General features: G+C 36.2%; 1 pseudogene across 1 annotated transcript in view; it reads left to right on the forward strand.

The window, feature by feature from the left end:
- Positions 1–15,789, forward strand: part of LOC101971393 (cytochrome P450 3A21-like) — a 38,764-nt pseudogene extending 22,975 nt beyond the window's left edge. Inside the window, exons 8-13 of the transcript XR_013426834.1 lie at positions 654–782; positions 7,631–7,697; positions 10,809–10,957; positions 12,339–12,565; positions 13,637–13,799; positions 15,226–15,789. The product of XR_013426834.1 is annotated as a cytochrome P450 3A21-like (transcript). The remainder of the gene's footprint in view (positions 1–653; positions 783–7,630; positions 7,698–10,808; positions 10,958–12,338; positions 12,566–13,636; positions 13,800–15,225) is intronic.
- Positions 15,790–26,174: the final 10,385 nt, after the last annotated feature.

The following is a 26,174-nucleotide window of genomic DNA, read 5'->3' on the forward strand; positions in this document are numbered from 1 at the left end:
GTGAAGTTTGATTGTTCATTTGTGATCTTTGTTTTTATTTAATAGATAACAATTTTCTGCTACACAATAATGGCTTTTTCTTCATTCCACAAGTGAAATGTATTATGCCTTCTTTTTTTTTCTTTCAATACTTTATCTGTTTTCCCTTTATATTTTTTCTTTCATCCAGTGTTTATTTAGGTGAATATTGATTAATTTTCCCATGCTTTGAATTTCCCAGTTTTCTTTCTAAAAATGCCTTTTGGATTACTCCCATGGTGCTTGAGGAACACATGCTCTGTTGGGCCCATCCTGAATGCTCTTTCTTGAAGAGCATGATTAACTGCAGCATCAGAGTAAAGCCTAGTTTTATCCAAAGACATGCTATTCCAGTACACGAAGGGGAAAAGGGTCAGGGTTTTCATCTTGCTCCTTTGGTCACTTTACCGAGATAGAAGGGGCCACTGATTTCACTGGTATGGTGCTGGCCCTATATATGACATCCTCTTGCTCAGCCAGGGAACTGGAGCCCAATCAGTGGTCCTAACAGGAATAGTTACTCTTTAGGAACCCTTGTGACTTCCACTTTTCTGATTGTTAGAAAAGGTGTAATTGCTTCAGGTAAATTTTACATTTTTCAATGAAGTGTCCTTTGTTTTTTCTTTTCCCTGCAGCAATCTTTCCATTACTTACTCCAATTTATGAGGCAATGAATATCTCTATGTTTTCAAAGGATGTCACAATTTTTTTTAAAAGAATCTATAAAAAGAATGAAAGAAAGTCACCTTCAAGAGAAACATCAGGTAAAATCCAGTGGTGGATACAGAGGAGGTCCATTTTTTGATAACTTATTTGCCTATAGGCGTATGACTTCCAAACTTCTTTGTATATTTTTAAAAGGTAGATGAAGAACTCTTGGTTGAGAGTAGTAGAGGGTTTTCATTTGGGGAGAATAAAGAATTTAACATCTGGTAATTGAGATACACGAATGAATCAGAGAGGGAACTGAATTAGAGTAAGATGTATTCCAAGCTTTTATAATTATGTCAAAATGGATTCTACTCTCATATAACTAAAAAGAACTAATAAAAAGATTAAAATAATTAAAATTATATATTTCAAATATTGAAAAATAGTGAACCGCTCTGATTTTAATGATTTCTTGCTTTCTGCTGCATTTGCTATTGTTTTGCTCTTCCTTTTCTAGGGCTTTGAGATGAAGTGTGAGCTCATTTATTTGTTGGTTTTTCCTTTTTTTGAGGAATGACCTCCAGGCGATGAATTTCCCTCTTAAAACTGCTTTCATTGTGTCCCATAGATTCCGATAGGTTGTGTCTGCATTTTCATTTATCTCTAAGAATTTTTTGATTTCATCCTTTATGTCTTCTGTAACCCTTTGATCATTCAGTAACATATTGTTCATTTTCCATGTGATATTGGATTTTTCCTTCCTTCTTTTATCATTAATTTCCAGTTTCAATCCATTATGATCAGATAAAATGCATGGTATAATCTCCACCCCTTTATATTTATTGAGGGTTGCCCTATGGCATAATATATGGTCTATTTTTGAGAAGGATCCATGTGCTGCTGAGAAAAAAGTATATCCATTCGATGATGGTTGGTATATTCTATATATGTCAGTTAAGTCTAGGTTATTGATTGTGGTATTGAGGTCTATAGTTTCTTTATTCAACTTTTGCTTGGAGGATCTTTCCAATGGTGAGAGAGGTGTGTTGAAGTCACCCATAATTATTGTGTTGTGGTCTATTTGATTCTTGAACTTGAGGAGAATTTGTTTTATAAACTTCGAAGCGCCATTATTTGGTGCATCAATATTGATAATTGTTATGTCTTGTTGTTTAATGGTTCCTTTTAACAATATATAATGTCCTTCCTTATCCCTTTGGATTAACTTAGTCTTGAAGTCGATTTTATTCGATATGAGGATGGCCACCCCTGCTTGCTTGCGAGGAGCGTGTGCGTGGTATATTTTTTCCCAACCTTTCACCTTCAGCCTGTGTATGTCTTTTCCAGTCAGGTGAGTCTCCTGGAGGCAGCATATTGTTGGATTTGTTTTTTTGATCCATGTTACCAGCCTATGTCGCTTTATTGGAGTGTTTAAACCATTAATGTTTAGAGTTACTATTGATATATGGTTTGTACTTCCAGCCATGTTTGATTATTTATCTTGTTTTTTTTTTGTTTTTGTTTTTGTTTTTTTTAATTGCGTTTGTTTCACCATGATTAGTTTCCCCCCCTTCGTCTGTCTTTACTGAGGTACTTCCCACTGTTGGCTTTGGTTATTGTTTTCCGTTTCTTCCTCGTGAAGTATTTTGCTCAAGATGCTTTGCAACGCTGGTTTTCTGGCTGCAAATTCTTTAGTTTTTGTTTATCGTGAAAGATTTTTATTTTGTTGTCGTATCTGAAGCTTAATTTTGCTGGGTACAGAATTCTTGGTTGGCATCCATTGTCTTTCAGTGTTTGAAATACGTTGTTCCAGGATCTTCTCGCTTTCAGCATCTGAGTTGAGAAGTTCGTTGTTAACCTTATTGGTTTACCCCTGAATGTAATCTTTCTCTTTTCTCTTGTAGCTTTTAATATTTTCTCTTTGTTCTGTATATTGGATATCTTCATAACAATGTGTCTTGGCGTTGGTCTACTGTAATTTTGTATGTTCGGTGTCCTGTATGCATCTACAATTTGTATATCTGTTTCCTTTTTTATTTCTGGAAAGTTTTCTGTAATTATTTCATCTAGTAGATTACTCATTCCCCTTGTTTGAATCTCTATCCCTTCCTCTATCCCAATGACTCTTAAATTTGTTTTTTTTATATTATCACATATCTCTTGTATGCTTCTCTCATAATTTTTAACCAGCCTATCTGAGATGGCTAGACTCTTTTCCAGATGATATATTTTGTCTTCATTATCTGACGTTCTAGCTTCTACTTGCTCCACTCTATTAATGATACTCTCATTTGAGTTTTTAATTTGGTTTATAGTTTTCTTCATTTCTAAGATTATGGTTTGATTCTTTTTTATAGTCTCTATCTCCTGGTAAAGATGCTTAACTTCTTCCTTTATCTGTTTGTGTAATACATTCTCAATGTGTTCTTTTGCTGCTTGAATTTGCTGTCTTGTATCCTCTTTAAGGTTCCGTTCCATCTGTCTCAGGTGGAAATCAATGAAATTGAAACAAAAGAAACTATCGAAAAAATTAACAAAACTAAAAGTTGGTTCTTTGAAAAAATAAACAAGATTGATAAACCTTTAACCATGCTAACGAAGAGAAGAAGAGAGAGAACTCAAATTACTAACATAAGGGATGAAAAAGGCAATATCACAACAGACGCCACAGAAATACAGAAGACAATTAGAAATTATTTTGAAAACCTATATTCCAATAAAATAGAAGATAGTGAAGACATTGATAAATTTCTTAAGACATATGATTTTCCCAGACTGAGTCAGGAGGACACACACAATTTGAACAGACCAATATCAATGGATAAAATTGAAGAAGTAATCAAAAGACTACCAACCAAGAAAAGCCCAGGACCGGATGGGTATACAGTGGAGTTTTACAAAACCTTTAAAGAAGAATTAATACCAATACTTTTCAAGTTATTCCAGGAAAGAGAAAAAGAGGGAGTCCTTCCAAATTCATTCTATGAGGCCAACATTACATTGATTCCGAAACCAGACAAAGACACATCAAAGAAAGAAAACTACAGACCAATATCTCTGATGAACCTAGATGCAAAAATCCTCAATAAAATTCTGGCGAATCGGATACAAAGGCACATCAAAAAAATTGTGCACCATGATCAAGTAGGATTCATCCCTGGGATGCAGGGATGGTTCAATATACGGAAATCAATAAATGTTATTCACCATATCAATAGACTTAAAGATAAGAACCATATGATCATCTCGATAGACACAGAAAAAGCATTCGACAAAGTACAGCATCCCTTTATGTTCAAAACATTAGAAAAACTAGGGATAACAGGAACTTACCTTGATATTGTAAAAGCTATTTATGCTAAGCCCCAGGCTAGCATCATTCTGAAAGGAGAAAAATTGAAGGCATTCCCCTTAAAATCAGGAACAAGACAGGGATGCCCTCTATCACCACTTCTATTCAATATAGTTCTCGAAACACTGGCCAGAGCAATTAGACAGACGAAAGAAATTAAAGGCATAAAAATAGGAAAAGAGGAACTTAAATTATCACTATTTGCAGATGACATGATTCTATACTTAGAAGACCCAAAAGGGTCTACAAAGAAACTACTAGAACTAATAAATGAATTCAGCAAAGTGGCAGGATATAAAATCAACATGCACAAATCAAAGGCATTTCTGTATATCAGCAACAAAACCTCTGAAATGGAAATAAGGAAAACCAGTCCATTCACAATATCCTCAAAAAAAATAAAATACTTGGGAATCAACCTAACTAAAGAGGTGAAAGATTTATACAATTAAAACTACAGATCCCTAAAAAGAGAAGTAGAAGAAGATCTTAGAAGATGGAAAGATATACCCTGTTCATGGATAGGCAGAACTAACATCATCAAAATGGCGATATTACCAAAAGTCCTCTATAGGTTTAATGCAATGCCAATCAAAATTCCAATGGAATTGCTTGTAGAAATAGATAAAGCAATCATGAAATTCATATGGAAAAATAAAAGACCCAGAATAGCAAAAGCAATTCTAAGCAGGAAGTGTGAATCAGGTGGTATAGCAATACCAGATTTCAAACTATACTACAGAGCAATAGTAACAAAAACAGCATGGTACTGGTACCAAAACAGGCGGGTGGACCAATGGTACAGAATAGAGGATACAGAGACTAATCCACAAAGTTACAACTATCTTATATTCAATAAAGGGGCTAAAAGCATGCAATGGAGGAGGGATAGCATTTTCAACAAATGGTGTTGGGAAAACTGGAAATCCATATGCAACAAAATGAAACTGAATCCCCTCCTCTCACCATGCACAAAAGTTAACTCAAAATGGATCAAGGGCCTTGATATCAAACCAGAGACTCTGCGTATGATAGAAGAAAAAGTTGGCTACGATCTACATATTGTGGGAATAGGCTCCAAATTCCTTAACAGGACACCCATAGCACAAGAGTTAATAGCAAGAATCAACAAATGAGACTTAAACTAAAATGTTTTTTCACAGCAAGAGAAACAATAAGAGAAGTAAATCGGGAGCCTACATCATGGGAACAAATTTTTACCCCTCACACTTCAGATAGAGCCTTAATATCAAGAGTTTACAAAGAACTCAAAAAATTAGACAATAAGACAACAAATAACCCAATCAACAAATGGGGCAAGGACCTGAACAGACAGTTCTCAGAGGAGGACATACAATAAATCAACAAATACATGAAAAAATGCTCACCATTTCTAGCAGTCAGAGAAATGCAAATCAAAACTACCCTAAGATACCATCTCACTCCAGTAAGATTGGCAGCCATTATGAAGTCAAACAATAACAAGTGCTGGAGAGGATGTGGGGAAAAGGGTACTCTTATACATTGCTGGTGGGACTGCAAATTGGTTTGGCCAATTTGGAAAGCAGTATGGAGATTCCTGGGAAATCTAGGAATGGAACCACCATTTGACCCAGTTATTGCCCTTCTTGGTGTATTCCCTGAAGACTTTAAAAGAGCATACTACAGAAATACTGCCACATCGATGTTCAGAGCAGCACAATTCACAATAGCTAGACTGTGGAACCAACCCAGATGCCCTTCAATGGATGAATGTATTAAAAAAATGTGGCATTTATACACTATGGAGTATTACGCAGCACTAAAAAATGACAAAATCATGGAATTTGCAGGGAAATGGATGGCATTAGAGCAGATTATGCTTAGTGAAGCTAGCCAATCCCTAAAAAACAAATACCAAATGTCTTCTTTGATATAATGAGAGCAACTAAGAATAGAGTAGGGAGGAAGAGCAGGAAGAAAAGATTGACATTAAACAGAGGCACGAGATGCAAGGGAAAGAGAGAGAAAAGGGGAATTGCATGGAAATGGAAAGAGACCCTCATTGTTATAAAAAACTACATAAAAGAGGTTGTGAGGGGAATTGGAAGAAAAAATAAGGAGAGAAATGAATTACAGTAGATGGGATAGAAAAGGAAGATGGGGGGAGGGGGATAGTAGAGGATAGGAAAGGTAGCAGAATACATCAGTCACTAGTATGCCATTATGTAAAAATGTGAATGTGTAACCTATGTGATCCTGCAATATTTGGGGTAAAAATGGGAGTTCATAACTCACTTGAAACTATTGTTCAAAGTATGATCTGTCAAGAGCTTTGTAAGGTTTTGAACAACCAATAAAAAAAAAAGAAAAATAGTGAACCAAAGAAAAAACATTTACAATTAAATAATGGGCATGGAATTTAGTTTTTCAAGGCATAAATATTGCTGATTGAAAAAGTCCCAAATACTCTAAAAAGGAGTTCTTGTACATTGCTGAGTAGAATGTATATTAGTACAGCCTTTATGGAAAATTGTCTGGAGGGCTTGCAGAAATCAAATACAGATCCACTGTATGATCCAGCAATCTCACTACTGGGTATCTAGCCACAGGAAGTGAAATCAGAATGTCAAAGTGAGATATGTACACCCATGTTTATTGCTGCACTAGTTTAAAATTGTTCCTATTAATTGATCCAAATAGATTTTGAAAATATCCATCATCAAGAAATGATAAATGCAGTTAAAGATGTGTCTAAACTGACATAAACATCAAATAGCATATACATATATCAAAGTAATCAGGTACCTTGTTAATATGTGTATAGCTTAATGTTTTTATATATCAGTTGAAATGATTTTTTTAAATAGAGGAAAATTTTTTTATCATATCCCTTCTCTTCAATGGATAAAATTTCAACATAAATTTTTTTCCTGGTGGTTTAATTTTATCAGACTTTATATTGGCAAGAAATCATTGCATTTACAAACCTCTCACTTTACACAAACTCCACAGAAGGCATCTTCAGGGTAGCTGGTAATGTCTGGCCCCTCATGGAGCAGGCATGGGTTCTTTAGGTGAAGCAAAAGTTTTATGTACAAAGGCCAGCACAAGGTTGTGTTCAGGCCAGGGAGTCAGTATGGGCCCTCCAGGTGTCAGTACAAGTTCATAGCTTCAAGCATGGTGGGATATTTCAAGAAGCTTGCCCAAAATCTAATGATGAGCACTATAAATGGCAGGAGATTAATCTGTGGCATCTTTCATGAAGAATTAAGGCAGTAAAACAAAATATTGCAGTCCAGGACTTCTCTCTGAGCAAACAAATGTAACAGGACACAAAGTCAGCCACTCTCTGGCCAGGAGGTTGTGTTCAGAATCCACAGAAGCTCAGAAGCAGAAAGAGCAAAGAGCTGTAGCTATTTGATACCACAGCCAGTTTTCACTTAGGGAACCGTCCTACTCTCCAGAGTTTGTAGATGGATACTTTTCTTCCATGATGTCTTAGGAAACTCCAGCTTAACTTCTGCACTTAAAGAAATCATATTCTCAGAAGGGTAGATAAGTTCTGCATTCTTATTTTTTTCTGACTTTATAATTAACATTCTATCTTTGAAATCACTCTGTTTCTAGTATCGGGTGGATTTTCTTCAGCTTATGATAAATTCTCAGAATTCCGAAGATGTGAAATCTCATAAAGGTAACCAAGGTTGCTACCTTGTCTACTAATGGGGAAACTCAGTGGGAAGGTTTGTTCTTGAAATGTTCAGCAGGTTTTCCAGGAAGAAGAGTATTTCTACCAAGTTGCAGAAAGGCTATGCTTGGATATTATATACAGTAGCGTGAGCAACTTTCAAGAAGCACACCTAGAGCCATGTTCAATGTTGAAGATGATATAAACAAGTATTTCTTTCATAGCATGGTATTTTTATTCAACTTATTTTCTTAATATTTTTATTTGATGCTCAATTTCTCCCTTATTTGTCCACTGGAACCCCTTTCATGTAGGCTCTTGAGTCCTCTATTATTCTTGTCACCTTTCCTTGTGATTGTTTAAAAAGTAGCTTCTGTTTATTCTGAGAAATTACACATCCATAACAATATAGAGCTGAAAACATAGAGGTTCTCCATGTAGTCTTGAATACACTGCTTCACTCTTAATATCCAGCACCAGAGAGTTATATTTGTCACAGTTCAGGAACCTGTACTGACACACTTCTATCATTCAAAGTCCACAGATTTCCTTAGGGTTTGCTCTTGGTCTTGTGCATTCTCTGACATATATCCACATTATAGGAACATACAGTGTATTCTGTGCCCTTCTCATTTATTTTCCAAGTATTTTCTTGCTTTCTGATTTAAGATATTCTAGATTTCTGTTCTGTTTCTCCAGACAGCTTTGGAATCGGTGATTTTTCCATGGATCGTAGGGTTTTATTTATTTGTTTATTTAGTAATTAATGGAATTTAGAAATCAAAATATGTGATCATCTTGTGGATTTTTTGCTTTTAAATACTCTCAGCAGACAAGATTATTAAAATGAAATACTTCTACATGAACCAGAGGAAAGAAATCCTTCTGTACCTACTCACATCCAGTGATATAAACTATTTTTCTCTCTTCTTCAAAGGAATTTTCTTAATTTAGAGCTTATTTCTGTGACACAAATACTCCCATTGCAGTTCTAATTTGGGGTACCTAGTGTATTGACAATCATATGAATCCTGAATGTTGAACAATTAATTCTAGAATGAGGGTTGGGCTTATTACAGCCTGCCAGTGTACCTATTTTTTTTAAAAAAAATATTTATATTTTTAGTTGTAGGTGTACACAATATTTTATTTTATTTTATTTTTATGTGGTGCTGAGGATTGAACCTAGGGCCTCGCACATGTGAGGCAAGTACTGTACCACTGAGCCATAAGTCCAGCCCCCCCCAGTGTACATATTTTTGTCTTCACATGTGCATATACATACATACATACATACATACATCTATCCTATATGTATCTACCAGTTTTATTCAGCTCTCTGTGATGATGGAAACAGTCTATAGTTTAACTGTTTCAAAATAATAACCACCAAACACACGTGCCTACTGGCCACTTGACATGTGGCTAGTGCCACTGAGGAACTGAAGTGTACTGACTTTTAATTAATTAAAATTTAAACATTCACATATGGCTGGTAGCTATGAATGCAAACATCCAAGTTTCAAAACTTGACTTTATTATTATTATTATTATTATTATTATTATTATTATTATTATTATTTGGCATTTAGGAGTGGGGTACCAGGGATTGAACTTGGGTACTCAACCACTGGGCCACATCTTCAGCCTTACTTTGTATTTTATTTAGAGATAGGGTCTCATTGAGTTGTATAGCACCTTGCTGTTGCTGAGGTTGGCTTTGGACTGGTGATCCTGTTGCCTCAGCCTCCCACTGGGATTACAGGTGTGTGCCACTGCACCTGGCCCACACCTTGATTTTACAGTCCTATTTCATGAGGTTCAAACTCACTGGGAGAAAAGATTTCATAATTAGATGTTCTCATGATAGTATCATAGAAAATCATCATAGAAAAATATATCAGTAAATCTGAACTCTGTAGACCTTTCAAACACTTGTTTTGTGTATTCTTTTTTTTTTTTTATCTTGAATTGCATGTTTGGCATAGGGACAATGTTTATTTCTGGGCCCCAGATGTCTAAACGTCCTAATGCATTCCAAGATACATGAGTTAATTTCATGATTGTGCTTAGCTCCTGTCAAGAGAAAAATCAAGATGGAGGTCAGCTTCCATCAGAAGAGCTGTTTGGTGTGTATGAATTAGAGCAGTGAGAGGGCATGTACTAAGGAAGGTGACATTCAGTCGTAACTGAATAAGTGTTGTGTTTTACTAAAATAGACCCTAGTTTTTTCACCACATGTCATGCCCACTGCCACTCTATTGACAGTTTTCTTTTGTGACTTTAATGACATTCATTAGATCAGTGTCAGTCACTACTCTTCTAACATTGTGTGTTACTATGTTGTTTCTGTGTATTCTGAGATGATCCATTTTGAAGACAAGTACCCCAGGTCTTATATTACCTAATGCCTCTCACTTCCATGAGCCCTACTTCTCAGGGGAGGATATGCACAAGAATCACCACATTTTATGGAAGTTCACATTTTGACTTGGTAGTTCTAGGGTGGGTTTGAGATTCTGTGTTTCTGATAATTTCCCAAATGCTGTTGATGCTGCTTGTCCATGGACCAGGCTTTGAGTAGCAACAGTCTCTTTGCTGTCCAATATTTTCTTACATTTCCTCCAACATGCTTAGATGAAAGATTCTTCAATTTCCCACACACTGAAACGTTAGTATTACAAACAATCAAATCAGTATCTCAAGCTATATGTTACCTAGAATAATTTAAAATTGTCCTGGACGAGAATATTATCTGCTTTTTTACTTACACAAAGTAGATTTATGATAATCTAAGGGACATATTGATCATACTGTGTATCTTAGATAGAAATGGTGTTTCTTGAAATTACCAATCTTTGGTGGTGCTGAGAATGGTACAGTTAGTAGCCAAGTCCAAGAGTGCTGTAGACATCAGGAAAACTGGATTTAAAAAAGTTTTCCTTTGTCTCCCCTATCAGATAGACACGAGAGTGAAAACCACTCTGAGAATGAACCTGAATTGCTTTTCCATGGTCCTGCTTAGTGATATTTGGGTTTTAATGAGATTTCTCTTCATCTAAACTCTGATGTTGTGATTTGCTGGATTTACCTATATTGAGTTTCCTCTTCCATTAGCCCTGTCTGATCTGGAGCTTGTGGCCCAATCAATTATCTTCATTTTTGCTGGCTATGAAACCACTAGCAGTGTTTTGTATGAACTGGCCACCCATCCTGATACCCAGACCAAACTGCAGCAGGAGATTGATGCAGCTTTGCCCAATAAGGTGAGAATATGGTACCTGGAGAGGGAGGAGAGAGGTGGAGCCTCAACAAGACTGCCTCCTTTTCACTTTCTAGGAGGCTTTGGCAAAAATATAGTTACTGGTTCTTTTTACCAGCGCTACTTGAAAAGGATATAAAGAGACAAATAAAAGAGAAACAGCATTTTGGGGAAAATGTTATTCCCAAAACTACAAGGAATTTTGAAAAGAGTGAAATTTCAGTTGTAGCCATTACCAGTTACCATGATGATACCTAGGAAGTGTAAGCATGTGTCACTCAAGTGTCCAGATCATTATCTCTGCTGATCTGTGGCATGAGCTCCTGCCTGACTGTCTGCTGAGTGAGCCTGGGCTTTGTGGGCAGGCCAATCTGCTCTGCTCCACACATCTTCACATTCTAGTCATGTATTAGAGAGAAGCAGCCAGGGGATGAGTCACGTTTTCTGGCTCATGAGCCAAACTATTTACTTCTACCTTGTGTTCTCTCCAGTGACACACAGGCATTAGTCACATGTAGTGCCTGCTGTCCTCACACCTCTGCCTAAACAGGAAGTCTATTGGATATGAAGACACCTGGTCTCTGGGGCTGGCATGGCTGGTTTGGCAGTAAAGTGGGCACAAAGCCTGTTCTTCGGAGCTCACAATGAAGCCATGGAGAACAACCAGGAGACTGGTCCAGCAACAGAGGGTGGGGATGAGAGTGGCCTCTTGTCCTTCTTAGAATGTTCTCTGGAACTGAAATTGTGTGACATGATGCCATTCAAACTTAGCCTTTTTTTTGTGGTATTAGGGTGGAAGTTACCAGTTTCTCCCAACATTTTTACATGATGTAGTGTTATCTCTATGAGTTTATATATATATATATATTTATATATTTATGTATATCAATATATATATATATATTTATATAAAATCTCCAAAGCAGGATTATTCAACTATAAACTGATGTAGAAAGGCTATTTCCTTTTTTATATGTTCTGTTTACTTGAAATAGATACATGAGTTTTCTAGTGAAAGGTGACAGTGACTTTTACGTATTTTGCTTGAGTGTAATTGTCATTTTCTGTTTTTGGTGCTATTAGTCACTTTTCCTCACATGAGAATAAGTAGTACATGATGCTACAGAAGATATTACAAACTGAATTTGGTTTTATCCCAAAGGTCACTTATGGACATAATTACCCTACACTTCTCAATTGGCCATGGATATTGTTGTCAAATGGGCATGGTTGTTATTAGAATGCTTTGTCAATTGTAAGCACTACTCTCCTTCACCATTCTGAGTATATTTTGGGATCTTCTATCACTTTAATAATACAGCATAGATTGAGTTTAACGTTAGTTTCAAACCTTAATTCCCCCAAATTTCTTTTATTCCCTCCAGGCACCTGTTACCTATGATACCCTGATGCAGATGGAGTACCTAGACATGGTGGTAAATGAAACTCTCAGGTTGTACCCAATTGGTGCCAGAATTCACAAAATCTGTAAGAAAGATATTGAAATCAATGGAGTATTCATTAGGAAGGGGACACTGGTGATGATACCAATCTTTGTTCTTCATCGAGACCCAAAGTATTGGCCAGAGCCTGAGGAGTTCCTCCCTGAAAGGTACAGGGACCCCGGGAAAGGGAATAAACTGGGCTAGGCTGATTCAAGCATATCCTTGTATCTATTAGCATAGGTGACATACAGGTAACTGTGTAATCATTTTCATGTATGTCTTTTTATTTTAAGCTGTTTTCATGTTACAAACATGACATCTACTTGCAAAATGGTATAAATTTGTGACAAAGAACAAAATGGATGCTATATCCGTCCAGTATCTCAAATTCTTTAAATAATCTCAAGTTTATAATGTGATTATGTTCTCATAAACGTATTTCTGTATAAATATACTTTTTTTGCAAAACTAGTTTGTATCATATTTATTTTATTTTGAAAAAATGTTTAACAATAAGCTATAAATTCTCCATTATCACTTGATGACACTCTGTATGTACAGGTTTTGCATCTATGATTTCAACTAAATATAAACATTTTTCTTGTCATTCTCCTGTAAAGTGTCTAATATAATAAGTGTTTATAGAGTATGTGCATTTTATTAGTTATTATATGCAATCCAGAGATGATTTAAAATATATTTCAGTATGTGCTTAGGGTATACAAATATTTCTCCATTATTTTTATAAGAGACATCATCACCCAAGATTTTGTAGTGGCCAGGTGCTGAAACTAATTCTCCTCAGATATAGCACCATGACTGTGTTTTTGTGTATGCATGTGTGTGTGTGTGCGTGTGTGTGTGTTTTCAAATTTTATAGAATGTGCCATAACTGATAAAACCACTATGTCATTTCATTTTATGTGTTTATGCTTTATATGGCTTATATTTTTTTGTGGGTTTTTTCCTTTACTGTCTCAATTTACCATGATTCCTTTTAAACTGCATTAATCTCATCTCAAAAAGACTGAAAGATCTAATAGGTTAAGGGAGGAGGGTGGGTGGAAAAATTCCATAGCTTAACAATTCTCACAGAAAAAGCACAGCTGGATTTCAATAAAAATCAGCCCCCCAAACCTCTTTTACACCATTGCTTGGGCATATCTAAGGGACACTTTGAAACAAGTAACTCTTGTGGTTTTAATGTTTTGTTGATTTTTCATCTATTGTGGAAAGAGGTTCAGTAAGAAGAACAAGGACAGCATCGATCCTTATGTGTACATGCCCTTTGGAAATGGCCCCCGAAATTGCATTGGCATGAGGTTTGCTCTCATGAACATAAAACTTGCTCTTGCCAGAGTAATGCAGAACTTCTCCTTCCAAACTTGTAAGGAAACACAGGTCAGTAGATTTTCATATACATGTTTACTTGAAGATGTTTTTCCAAACATAGGGACCTAGTCACAAAAAAAACATGCTCATTCATCATTTAATTCTTAGATCTATAGTTCAATGAGTCTCTTTTGCACCATCTTTGAGATTTTAGAGTTCTTCACTGTGGGGGCTCTAAGTCTATGGCTTTATGAAGACCAAAGTATAAAAAACATATAAACTCAATGCAGATTAGTGTAACATGTGTATGTGTGGACTGTGAACTTGAGAACAGTGTAAATTCAGCTTTAAGTCTCCTGGAGAGACCCTGTGCACAGTCATGAGGTGTGGTGACCACAGAATTATGATGTTTAAGTGAAGCTCTCCTCACTAGAACTTACACAACCTCCCTATTGATAGTGGTTCACTTCCAGGACTTGTGGGTTTAATATGCAACTTTTCCTTCTCAGTGGGCCATCTGCATGGGAGAGGAGGATAGAGATTATTTCAGGGCTAATTGACTGATAGGAAGAGGTTTTCTGACACATCAATAATGCGGCAGATACTTTCTGCAAGCTCTGTCTTCTCCAGGCTAGTACTTCTCAATCTAAACAATAATTTGCTTCTTACTGAGAGCAAAAGAGTACTCTGTTGGAGATCCCCCCATTCCTGTGGAGTGATTCTGGAAATGGCATGAGGATTTAGTGAAAACACTGAAGGGATCATAAGTTTCCCATTTGCACTGTGCTTAGAAGCCAAGAGGAGATTCCCAAAGAGCAAAACAAAGCATAAAGGTCTTAAGGAATTAAGACCACTTTCATCATTCTACAGATTGAGTTCATCTGGGATAGATAAGTGAACAGACCCTTGGAAGTTGAAGACTGTTCATGACATTGAAGTGATAAAACCTCACCAGGGCTCTTTGTTAAGTTTAAGCAGGCACAAAATTAACTTTATACAGTTCTCTAAAAGTTTGTCTTAATGTCTAGGAATATATTTTAAATTTTTGAAACTTGTTTTTTTTTTAATTTACAAGTTTCTTAAAATTATTTTTTGTTTAGTTGATGGACCTTTATTTTATTTATTTATATGTGGTGCTGAGAATCGAACACAGTGCCTCACACATTCTACAGAAATGCTCTACTACTAAGCCACAACTCCAGTCCTTTATTTACAATTTTATCAATAAAGTAAAAAAGTCAATCTCATTTTGTCTCAGGCCTAGTATAAAAGATATTCATAAAATAATTTTTCACATAAATGAATAATTTTACTATCCCATCCTGACACATGTTAGAGAAGGAGTAGGAGGAATTCAAGATACATGATAGTAAAAGTAGTTTTCATGTTTGTGAAGCATGACTGTGCTTAATGTATCTTCTTTACTTTGCTTCTGCAGTTCCTATTGCTTCATTCATTGTGCCTCATTTTCCATGTGGTTCGCTATATGTTACAGATTCCTATGAAATTAGGCAAGCTAGGACTTCTTCAACCTGAAAAGCCCATTATTCTGAAGGTTTTGTGCAGAGATGGGACAATTAGTGAAGCCTGAACTTCTCTAACGATTTTTTGCATGGTTCTTCTTCGACACTGGGATACAGAACATCAAAGAACAAAAATTTATTTTGTGAATAGAACTCAGAATGAAGGTAGACTCTATATTCCTCAATTGGTGAATGATGAGATGCTGGAGAACTTTGCTGAGCTTTCTCAGGGTGTGTGCAGAGTATTATCTATTTTGTGATGGAAAGTAGGTGCCCACCTCCATGCCAGATGTGAAGACTCACCCTTTTTGGGCGTAATGGGCTCTCTCCTCTCACTACCAGTTAGTACTGGCAGCTCTTCCTGAACTCTGATTAGAGAATCAACAATTATCACCAAATTTGTCAACAATTTTTAATGAAAATGAGGGTGGTTGTGGTGGCTTTTGTAGTGACATTGATATATTATGTGTTCTTTGAAATATGCTGCGATAAGTTTTATAATGAGAAAGTCAATAAAAATATCCTTATAAAATTTATCTGAAGCCTCTATGCCCATTTAAGGGGATATGTAGTACTGAATCAGTGAGAGTCAAAACTCAATCTTTTGATCATCACAATCACTGAATACGTGGAGCTTTTTCAGAAATTCAAATTAAATAGTAAGATAGATACAGTTAACCCACTGTGAATTTTTGCATTGCTGGAAAATGATATTCATAATGTACTTCTGCAATTTTTGAAGCACATAATTTGAAACACTCTACTGAGGTAGTTATCACGGTATCTCTAGTTTAGATTTCATATTTACTTCTATCTCCCTTATTGATTCTGGAAAGCAAGAAACATATTTGTAGTCCATCTTCAATAACCAACTTGATAACAAGCACAATGAGTGTTGAATTAGAAAATGATTGATTGTCAATCATTTTTACAGCAGTGCTCCTCAGATTCAACTGGTATCAGGAGCTACACAGGATTTTTCCATCTTATTCCTGTCCCATATCTTCCTTCCCTTTCCCTTCCTGAATAATTCACTCATAATTCCATTAGATGTGGTCCAGCAATGTGAGGGCACACTTTGTAGTGGTGGAGGGAACAATGGTGGCTTCAAGTCAGATATGAGATACAATTGGGAAGGTGTCCTCAGAAGGGACAGTCTGACATAGTTGTCCATGTACAACTACACAAAAAATCTAAAATAATTTTAAAAATTCTTAGAGGTAACTGAGAACACTGAAACAACATATGGAAATCTCTGGGACACTATGAAGGCAATACTAAGAAGAGGGTTCATTGCATGGAGTTCATTCCTTAGAAGAAGGAAAAGTCTACAAATAATTGCCCTAAAATTGCATCTGCAAGCCCCCCCCAAAAAAGAAGAACAAATCAAAACCAAAAGCAGTAGAAGACAGGAAATAATTAAAATCATATATGAAATCAATGAAACTGAAACAAAAGAAACAATTGAAAAAAATTGACAAAATAAAAAGTTGATTCTTTGAAAAAATAAATAAAATCCATAAATCTTTAGTCATGCTTATAAGGAAGAGAGAATAAACTTAAATTACTAACATCTGTGATGAAAAAAAATATCATGATGAATATGACAGAAATACACAAGATAATTAGAAGCTATTTTGAAAATTTGTACTCCATTAAAATAGAAAATATCAAAGGTATTGACAAATTTCTTGGGTCATATGATTTTCTCAAACTGAATCAGGATAATATTCACAAGTTAAATAGACAAATTTCAAGGAATGAAATAGAAGATGCCATCAGAAGCCTCGCAACCAAGAAAATTTCAGGAGCAGACAGATACCAGCTGAGTTCTACAAGACCTTTAAAGAACTAATACAAATACTCCTCAAACTACTTTATAAAATAAAAAAGAGAAAGCTCATGAAAACTCATTCTATCATGCCAATATTATTCTGATTCCAAAATCACACAAAGACACATAAAAGAAAGAAAGCTTCAGATTTTTATTTATAATAATCATAGATGCAAAAATTCTCAATAAAATTCTGGCAAATATAATACAAAAACACATTAAAAGGATAGTGAACTATGACCAAGTAGGGTTCATCCCAGGGATAAGGATGGTTCAAGATAAATATAAATGTAATTTATCACATCAATAGACTTTATTCATTATAAAATGTAATTCATTACATCAATAGACTTAAAGATAAGAATCATATGATCATCTCAATAAATGCAGAAAAGACAAAATATATCACTCCTTTATGTTCAAAACACTAGAAAAACTAGGGATAATAGGAACATTTTCAATACTGTAAAAGTTATCTATGTTAAGCCACAGGCTAAAATTATTGTAAATGGAGAAAAATTGAATGCATTCCCTCTAAAATCTGGAAGAAGACAGGGATGCCTTCTTTTGCCACTTCTATTTAACATAGTTTTTGAAAATCTAGCCAAAAAATTAGATAGATGAAAGAAATTAAATGGATATGAATAAGAAAAGAACTCAAACTATCACTGTTTCCAACAACATGATTGTATGCCTAGAAGATCCAAAAAATTCCACCAGAAAAATTCTAGAACTAATAAATGAATTCAGCAAAGTATCAGGATGTAAAATCATATGCATAAATCAAAGGCATTTCTTTACATCAGTGACAAATCATCTGAAAGAGAAAGGAGGAAAATCACCCCATTTACAATATCCTCAAAATAAATAAATAAATAAAATACTTGGGAATTGATTTAATGAAAGAGGTGAAAGACCTCTAAAATAAAACTACAGAACACTAAAAAAGAAGTTGAAGAAAACATCAGAAGATGGAAGATCCTCCCATACACCTGGATAGGCAGAATTAATATTTTCAAAATGATCATACTGCCCAAAGCACTATACAGATTTCATGCAATCCCAATCAATATACCAATGACATTCCTCATAGAAATAAAAAAAGCAATGATGAAACTCATATGGAAAAATAAGAGACCCAGAATACGTAAAGCAAACTTTACCAAGAAGAGTGAGACAGGTGGCATCATTATACCAGAACTTAAATTAACTATAGAGCAATAGTAACAAAAAACAACATGGTATTGGCACCAATGGTACAGAATAGAGGACGCAGAGCCAAACCCACATAAATATAGTTATCTCATACTACACAAAGGAGCCAAAAATTATACTGGAGAAAAGATAGCCTTTTCAAAAAATGGGGCAGGGGAAATTGGAAATCCACATGCAACAAAATGAAATTACACCCCTGTCTCTCACCATGCACAAAACTCAACTCAAAGTGGATCAAGGACCTAGGAAATAAACCATAAACAATGCACCAAATAGACAAAAGTAGGTCCAAATGTTCATCATGTTGGATTTGGCCCTGAATTCCTCAAAAAGATTCTTATAGCACAAGAAATAAAATCAAGAATTAATAAATGGAATGGATTCAAACTGAAAAGCTTGTTATCAATGAGGTGAATGGAGAGCCTATAGAATGGGTGCAAATTTTTAACCACATACACACTGATAGAGCATTAATCTCTAGGATATATAAAGAACTCAAAAAATCTTAACAACAAAAAAACACATAATCCAATCAAAGAATGGGCCAATGCATTGGTTCAGACCTGGTACATATTACATATCAGTCCTAAGCACAGATTAGCCTATTTATATTGATGTCAGTTTTTAATGATTCTATTTGTGTTTTATATATAATATTGGGGTTTGTTTTGATGTAATCATACAAGCATAAAATATAATTTGCCTCATTTTAGTCCCCAGTGCATCCACCATCCCTCCTCTCCTCCTTCCCCCTGTTGCATTTCATTTAATCTATTGGGGTTCTATTTTTTATAGCTTTTTAAATTAGTGTTTGTAGATGCACATAAAGGTGAAATTCAATGTATGTAGTACATCATTTATGGACATAGCATAATTTGGTAAATTTAATTTTATTTTTTCTCCCTTTTCCCCATTCCTCCTCTCTTCCCCTCAATCCCCTTTCTCTGCCCCACTGGTCTCCCTTTTACTTTCATGGGATTCCACTCCCCTTTTTATTTCTTAGTTTGGTATAGCTTCTGCGTATGACAGAAAATATTCAACACTTGTCTGCCTGAATCTGGTTTATTTCACTTATCATGATGTTCTGAGGTTCCAAGCATTTACTATCAGATGACATAATTTTTTTATTATTCTTTATGGCTGAGTAAAACTCCATTATGTCCATTTTAACATGTGTGGGTTGTTCCTCATGTAAGCAGAGCAGGTGGAAAGTCATATTGGATTTAGTCATAACATCATCTCAGAAAAACACATGTTTTTATAATATAGAAACATATAGTTTCCATAGGAATGTGTTTCCAAAAGAAAATAAAAAAGTTTTGGGGGTTTGGGTGGACTAATTAAATTGTTTATGGTCATAAAATAATACAACAAACTTTCCTTGTTGAATGAATGTTGTTTTACATGCATTCAAATCTTATCATATTTTGCCAGTGAGAAGTCCACATTTTCAGGCCAGTGTCAGGAATCTCTGAGAATTTACAGACCAGAGGGATGGGAAGAGTTGTCTTGGATAAGTATAAGTTTCTACAGAATGTTGACACTAAGAACAGATAAAAGAAGAATGACGTGCTTGTGCTGCTTAAATTTTTACTCTTTCTGTTGAATTTTTAAGAACTTTGAAGTTTTATCACCTAATCCTTAATTCCTCATAATAAGCAGACACAGAATATTAGATAATGTTCCAATTAAATAGTCCATCATATGGTGATATTAGATAATAAACTGGTGTTATTTCCAAACAGTCAGGGGATGTCTTTCATCACTAAAGTGATGGGGCCTCACAGGTAGTAATGACACCTGTTAGAGGTGTTCCTCTCTTAGCTGCCCAGACTTGATGTCTACCCATTTAATTAATCTTCTATTCACCAAAAATCAGGAGGCCATATATTCTGACTTATTGCAAAGGAAAAGCTCAAATCATATTTTGGTGTTCCTAGATCTTGTATCTCCTCTGGAATTGCATCAAGGTGTTTGGAGGTCTATGTATCCATGTAGGCTGCTGTTTTCATTCTTTTTTATTTCCTTTCACATCCACTGGTTTGGGACATGCAGACTTTCAAGAAAGCATGAACCTCTCTTTTGTAAAGAATTTGGGTAACTTGCTGTGTACTGCAGTATTCCCTCAGGGACTGCACAGCATCATGAATACCACTGGTGGGACCATCAGCTCCATCTTGTCTATGTCCCATCTCTCCTTGAGAGGCCATCTTCCCAACAGAATTAGTACAGAATGGCCTGAAAGTAAAGTGAAGGTGCTATAAGAGCTGACTTTTGGAGGCTCAGCAGGAGTCTTTTATGAGGCAAAAACATATTCTAGGCAGAGGAACCTGTGTGGGCAAAGATATATATATGAAGCTTGTGTTAACAAAGGTCTTCTGATTTATTTGTAAATACAGCAGCTATGAGACTGGGGTTGTGCTCAGAGGTAGAACACTCACCTACCATGCATGAGACACTGGGTTTCATCCTCAGCATCACAGAAATGTTAAATAATGATATTGTGTCCACTTATAACAACAACAACAACAAAAAGACAAGCAGCTAGGATCCAGGAACATATAGGAAGATTTAATGCCAGTGGCCTCACTTGAGTTTCTCATAATATCACATAACTTTGGCATTATTGATTATGCAGTGATTTCTTGATTTTCCACAAAATAAGAATTGAAAGAATTACAGCAGTCCCATGCAAGGTAAAAACACATGTCTGGCCACATATCACACACCCCTCAGATATTCTAAAGAGTAATTGCAAAAATCAAGAAAAGAACTTTAGTCAGTGCAGCCACACCTGAAAGCAAGGGGATTCATGTTTTAAGTCATGTCTTCCGGGTGCTGGCATGACCCAAAGGTTTAAATAGAAGCAGAATTGGGACAGTGGGGAAGAGGTATGCATTGTTAAGCAGTCTTGTCTAAAATGAGGTCTGAAGGATCACTATCTCACTTCTAGCACTGTAAAGTAGCTCCTGAGAAGTCCTTATCACTTGAAAGGAATAAATTTTATTTATTGTTCAGGATGTTTATCTATCAGACCTGGAATCCTAAAAGTGGCAGTGTAGGTCCCATGGAATGATTGCTTCTGTTGAGGGAATAAACTCCTGTGTTTATCTGTGTACAAGGCTCTGCCTTAATGGGAAGGAAATGAACAATGCTGAAGACTTCTGGGAACCACCCTGGGGTTCTGAAACAAGATACTGTAAAAGCTGACACTAGAGGAGCTGGGTCGTGGCTCAATGGTAGATCACTTGACTGGCATGTGTGAGCCATTGGGTCTGACACTCAGCACTGCACAAAAATAAATAAATTAAACAAAGGTGTTTGTTCATCTACAACTATAAAGAATATTTTTATAAAAGCTGATAGTTGAATATCCCTTCATTCTTGCCTCAATCTTCAAGGGGAATAAGATAGATTAGATAAATTTGTAATCTATTGCTAGTTTTTATATGAGGACTCCTTAAATTATTAACATGTCTATGTGCAGAGCTGAGCAGTCACAAATATTAAGTTAGTAAAGGATACTGAATGAAGGAAGAATGCCAAGATTTATCCTGCTTTTAGTTATTCATTGTACAGCTGCAGGCCCCAGAGTCATTGTCTTTACCCAAAGGCAGTATCTGTAAGTCCCTGTTTTCAAACAGAGGTGAAAGTAGGAGAGTGCACGATTCTTTGCCAACTGCAAAGAGGACACTTGACCCCTCCAATTCCAGGAGATGCAAAGGTGGTCTTTCCACTGAATTCATCTCTGGCCTCATCTCCTTTCCCAGCACAAAAACTGGCCTCACTGAATCATAGCTTGTCACAGAAGGGACACTCTGCAGGCACAGTTCTGCAAAGGACAGCCCATATACCTGAAAGAAAGATACAGAATTCAAAACTGATGAAGTAAAGTGGTGAAGAATCTGACCCTGAATTCTTCCATAGACACCCGGGTCCTCCTGGCTATCAGCCTTATGCTTTTCTATCTGTGAGTCACTGTCCAGCCTTTTCTCCTCCAGAAGCCTGGAGTTGGGTGGCCAAATCAGGCTCCCGTTTTCCTTAACTATTTGGAAGATCAAAATAGATGATGGAATTGAAATTGCTATAAACACTTAAGAATTTTCTACTGATCTTAGGTGGACTGCTTGAGTTTATCCATGTCCTAATATCTATTTTACTATGGGTTTGGGTATTCATGGAGAGGTGTGTTCCCAGGGATAATCTGATTGGCTCTGAGTTTGCATGTAGAGTGATGAACCAGAATTCACCATATACAGCTAATGTGTAAGTTCTTTTCACAAGCAGTGGGAACCTCACCCTTTTAAACTTTGGGAATTCTGGGGAAAACCAGGTTCCTTGGGTTTTGTCTCTCCTTCTTCTGAGTTTTCTGCAAAAAGACATTCTGGAGGACTGTACCTGTTCATATACTGATTCCTGTGACCTCCTGGCAGCAGAACCGTTTGTACAATGCACCATAGCCCCTAAGACTCCCTAGGAGGCTGACTGAACAATTCCTTCTTTTCTGTGAACCTCACCTAGCACATCATTCCCTCCAAAAACTCCATTCTCCCACCCTGAAATTCACAGAAATGTCTAAATGATGATTGTGTAGAACAGAAAATACCTGGCAGAAATTTTAAGAAGTTTTATTCTTTTCTTTTGTATTATCTTTCCTCCCTCTGGGAGATTAGCATCAGTAAAGAGACTTATTTACCCTCAATATAAAATCTATATTTGGGGTGACAAATATCCCTAACCCAATTGGGCTTTTTTTTATTTCCCTCTACACTCCAGCATGAAAGAATGAATCTACACCATCTAGAAGTGATGTAATTTAATTTTATTATATTGTTATAGTTAAAGCTTCATCTCAGGATTTAATAAACTGACTTCCATACCACTTTCATATAATCAAATCAAGCCTTTATTGAAGCAAACTACTGGCCACTGAGCAGAACATAAAGTTGTTCCCTCAATCAACCCTGAACAATGCAAGGGTGCTCCTTATAAGCCTGGAAATCTCAAAAGAGATATTTGGGGGTGTAGCCAATGCAACCAAGCCAGGTTACAGAAGTAGGAGAGTGCAGTCAAGCCGTGGGAAGTCTAACCAATCACAGTGATGCCATTCACCCCAGTTATAGAAACAGAGCCCTGTTACCCTAGTTACAGAAACAAATCCCCATTAGGTAGTTTTGTGTTCTTAAAAGTTTTGATAGCAAAAGGAAAAGAACAGCTTGACCCAGTCATGACCCTTCTACTTGGCATTGTTTTTTTACAGAATGTAGTCACAAAACAAAATGGAGACACATTTGCTTTTACTATCACATTCCCCACTGGTTTTAGTAGGTTTGATGTCAATCTTGCACATCATTAGGCCTCAGTTTTTTTTTTCATCCTTCTGCATCTAAGGGACCATACTAGGCTCACAAGACCATAAGTCAAACCTCACCTACAGTCTTGTTTAATAGGCAAGGCCATATATTAGTTCCAATCAAGAGAAGGACTAGGGGCCCAACTATGGCTGAGATGATGGTAGTCAGCCAAGGAGACCATGAGAATAGGTTTTGGAACTAATTGCCTGAAGCATCTTATGTATTTTTTTCTTTCTCACTAGCACCAAACTCTTTTTTACTTTCCAAGAATGGTTTCCATAAAAACAACAAGTTTTTTCTAGGGCCATACAAAGTCCTTCTTGTTTTAGAAAGAAATGATTTAGACCCCATCTGTTTGTAATACTATTTCTGTCAGAGAGTCTAGTGAAAACTCTAGTTTGGAGATTGACATTTTTAGTTCTCCTAAATCTATATTTATTTGATGACTGAGAGACTTAAACTTTTTAGAGCCTGTGATAAGATCTGCAGTTCCCAAAGCAGTATACCAATCCAGCTATTCCCATACCAGCCAGGAGGGGAACTAAAATGGGGGCAGCCTGTCTATGTTGATAAATCAGTGGGCCCTGGCCTTTTAATAAGTCCAGGTACTTTTCCTTTTTCTCCATCAAAATAGTAGGTTACATAGTTCCGAGTTATTGACAGTTTTAAGATTTAGGCAAGAAGTTTGAAGTGGGACCCGGGAGCACAGTTTTTGGTGAACTGAGAGTTGTCCCACTTATAATTTGGGTTGTGGAAGCAAGTGTCTCTCTCTGGGAGATCACCCAGGGTAATATTGGAGGTAATTCCCCAGGTACATCTTCCTGAGCTAGACATATTGGGGAACATCTATAGAGATCATAACTTTTTCTCTAATATTAGGGACCTACTACTGTTGTAAGGGAAAAGGGTGATGACCGTTCTTGCTTCTTAGAGTGAGACGGGCCAATGTGCAGTGGGCAAGCAGTTTGGCATTCCTTTGTAGAAACTAAGAAGTGGTAAAAATCTGGTTCAGTAAGAACAGATTGAAAATTCACCTGGGGGTGGACACTTCTATGAGAGAAACAAAAAGACATGAGTACTGAAATAAAATTAATGCAAAATAGCAGTTGTAGTATCTGAAATCATTTCATGAATATTATGAAATGGGTAGAAATTCATAATTGTTTACCAGGAGAAATTGTCCCCATACAAGGCCTAACAAAACCTAATAAGGCCTTTTTTAGGGATATAAATATTTAACATTGTCAAAATTATAAGGAACGTAGACACAACATTTAGTTAAGTTAGTTAGTGTCATCTGATTTTTTGTAAAATATTTTTATTGGCATGACTTCTACATTTAGTAGATATTTCTTTGTTACTAAGGGCTAGGTAATTATACTAGCAAACACTTATTAAGTCTACTTGTGTATGAGGTTAGGAAAATGTGTAGGCCTTAAATTGACTAAAAACTTCTGGCTCTCACAATTTTTTATTATCAAGCATTCTTGCCTAAGAATTTTTCTTTTGTTGCCTCCAGTCTTATTTATTTTGGGGGGAGTTTTAACACAAGTGTACATTTTAAGTTACATTAAAATAACTGTTGTTTATTTTAAATGCCCAGGAATGGCTGTGCTTTGGTTTTTAACTGTTTTTGCTAGGTGTTTAAGACCAAGCTGGTCAAACTGACCTTTTTTCCTATCTATTGGTAAGAGTCAGCTGAGTTTTCTTGGAGGACACTCTTGGGGAACTTGTGAGTCACATTTCAGCTCTGCTAGTGTCATCTGCATTAGGATGGGTCAAGGTCTTGCTGACCATGTGGCTCCCCTTGGAAACATCAGGCATGTCTCCCCCTTTTAATGACCCTCCTCTTTTGCAGCATGCACACTCATTGGCTTTCTGTTCTTCAGTGGTCTCATTAATCTCCCTTATCAGGAGGTTACATGGTCCAGAGTTGCAAAGCTCTTCCTCCTGTCCTGGGTTCAGGCTGACTCAGAGGCAAGAGCCAAATATTGGTTTTCTTGGCCCCTTTATTTTAACCTTAATTTTTAAGTTTGACCTTAAACATCAAGCAAGTCAGTTTTATCAGTCTTAAACTGAGAATACTCTGTTTTAACTTTAATATTTATAACTTTAAAGTTAATTTTTTACATAACACAATATCTTTATTTTATTAACTTATTTAATGATGAGGATTTAACCCAGTGACTCACACATGCAAGGCAAGCACTCTACTGCTGAGCCATAATTTTAGCCCCTTTACAGTTAGTTTAATCCCTTTTAATTATTATCTGTCTACAGATGATGGCTTAATATCTCAAATTAACTTAGGTTGTGTGTTCATGAAGTATTACCTCTGTAAAACTTTAACAGGCATCATTTATTGTTAGTTGTGGAGCAGGCTGAACAAATGTTAGCTTCGCTTGTTTGCCTCAATTTTGAACACTCAACCCCACTCAAGGTTGAACACTGGACTTTCACCCATCTGTTATAATGGAAACCCACATCTGACCCCTGCCTGGTCTGCCTAAAGGCATAA

The sequence above is a fragment of the Ictidomys tridecemlineatus genome, chromosome 10, assembly GCF_052094955.1.
Source record: "Ictidomys tridecemlineatus isolate mIctTri1 chromosome 10, mIctTri1.hap1, whole genome shotgun sequence".
Taxonomy (NCBI): Eukaryota; Metazoa; Chordata; class Mammalia; order Rodentia; family Sciuridae; genus Ictidomys; species Ictidomys tridecemlineatus.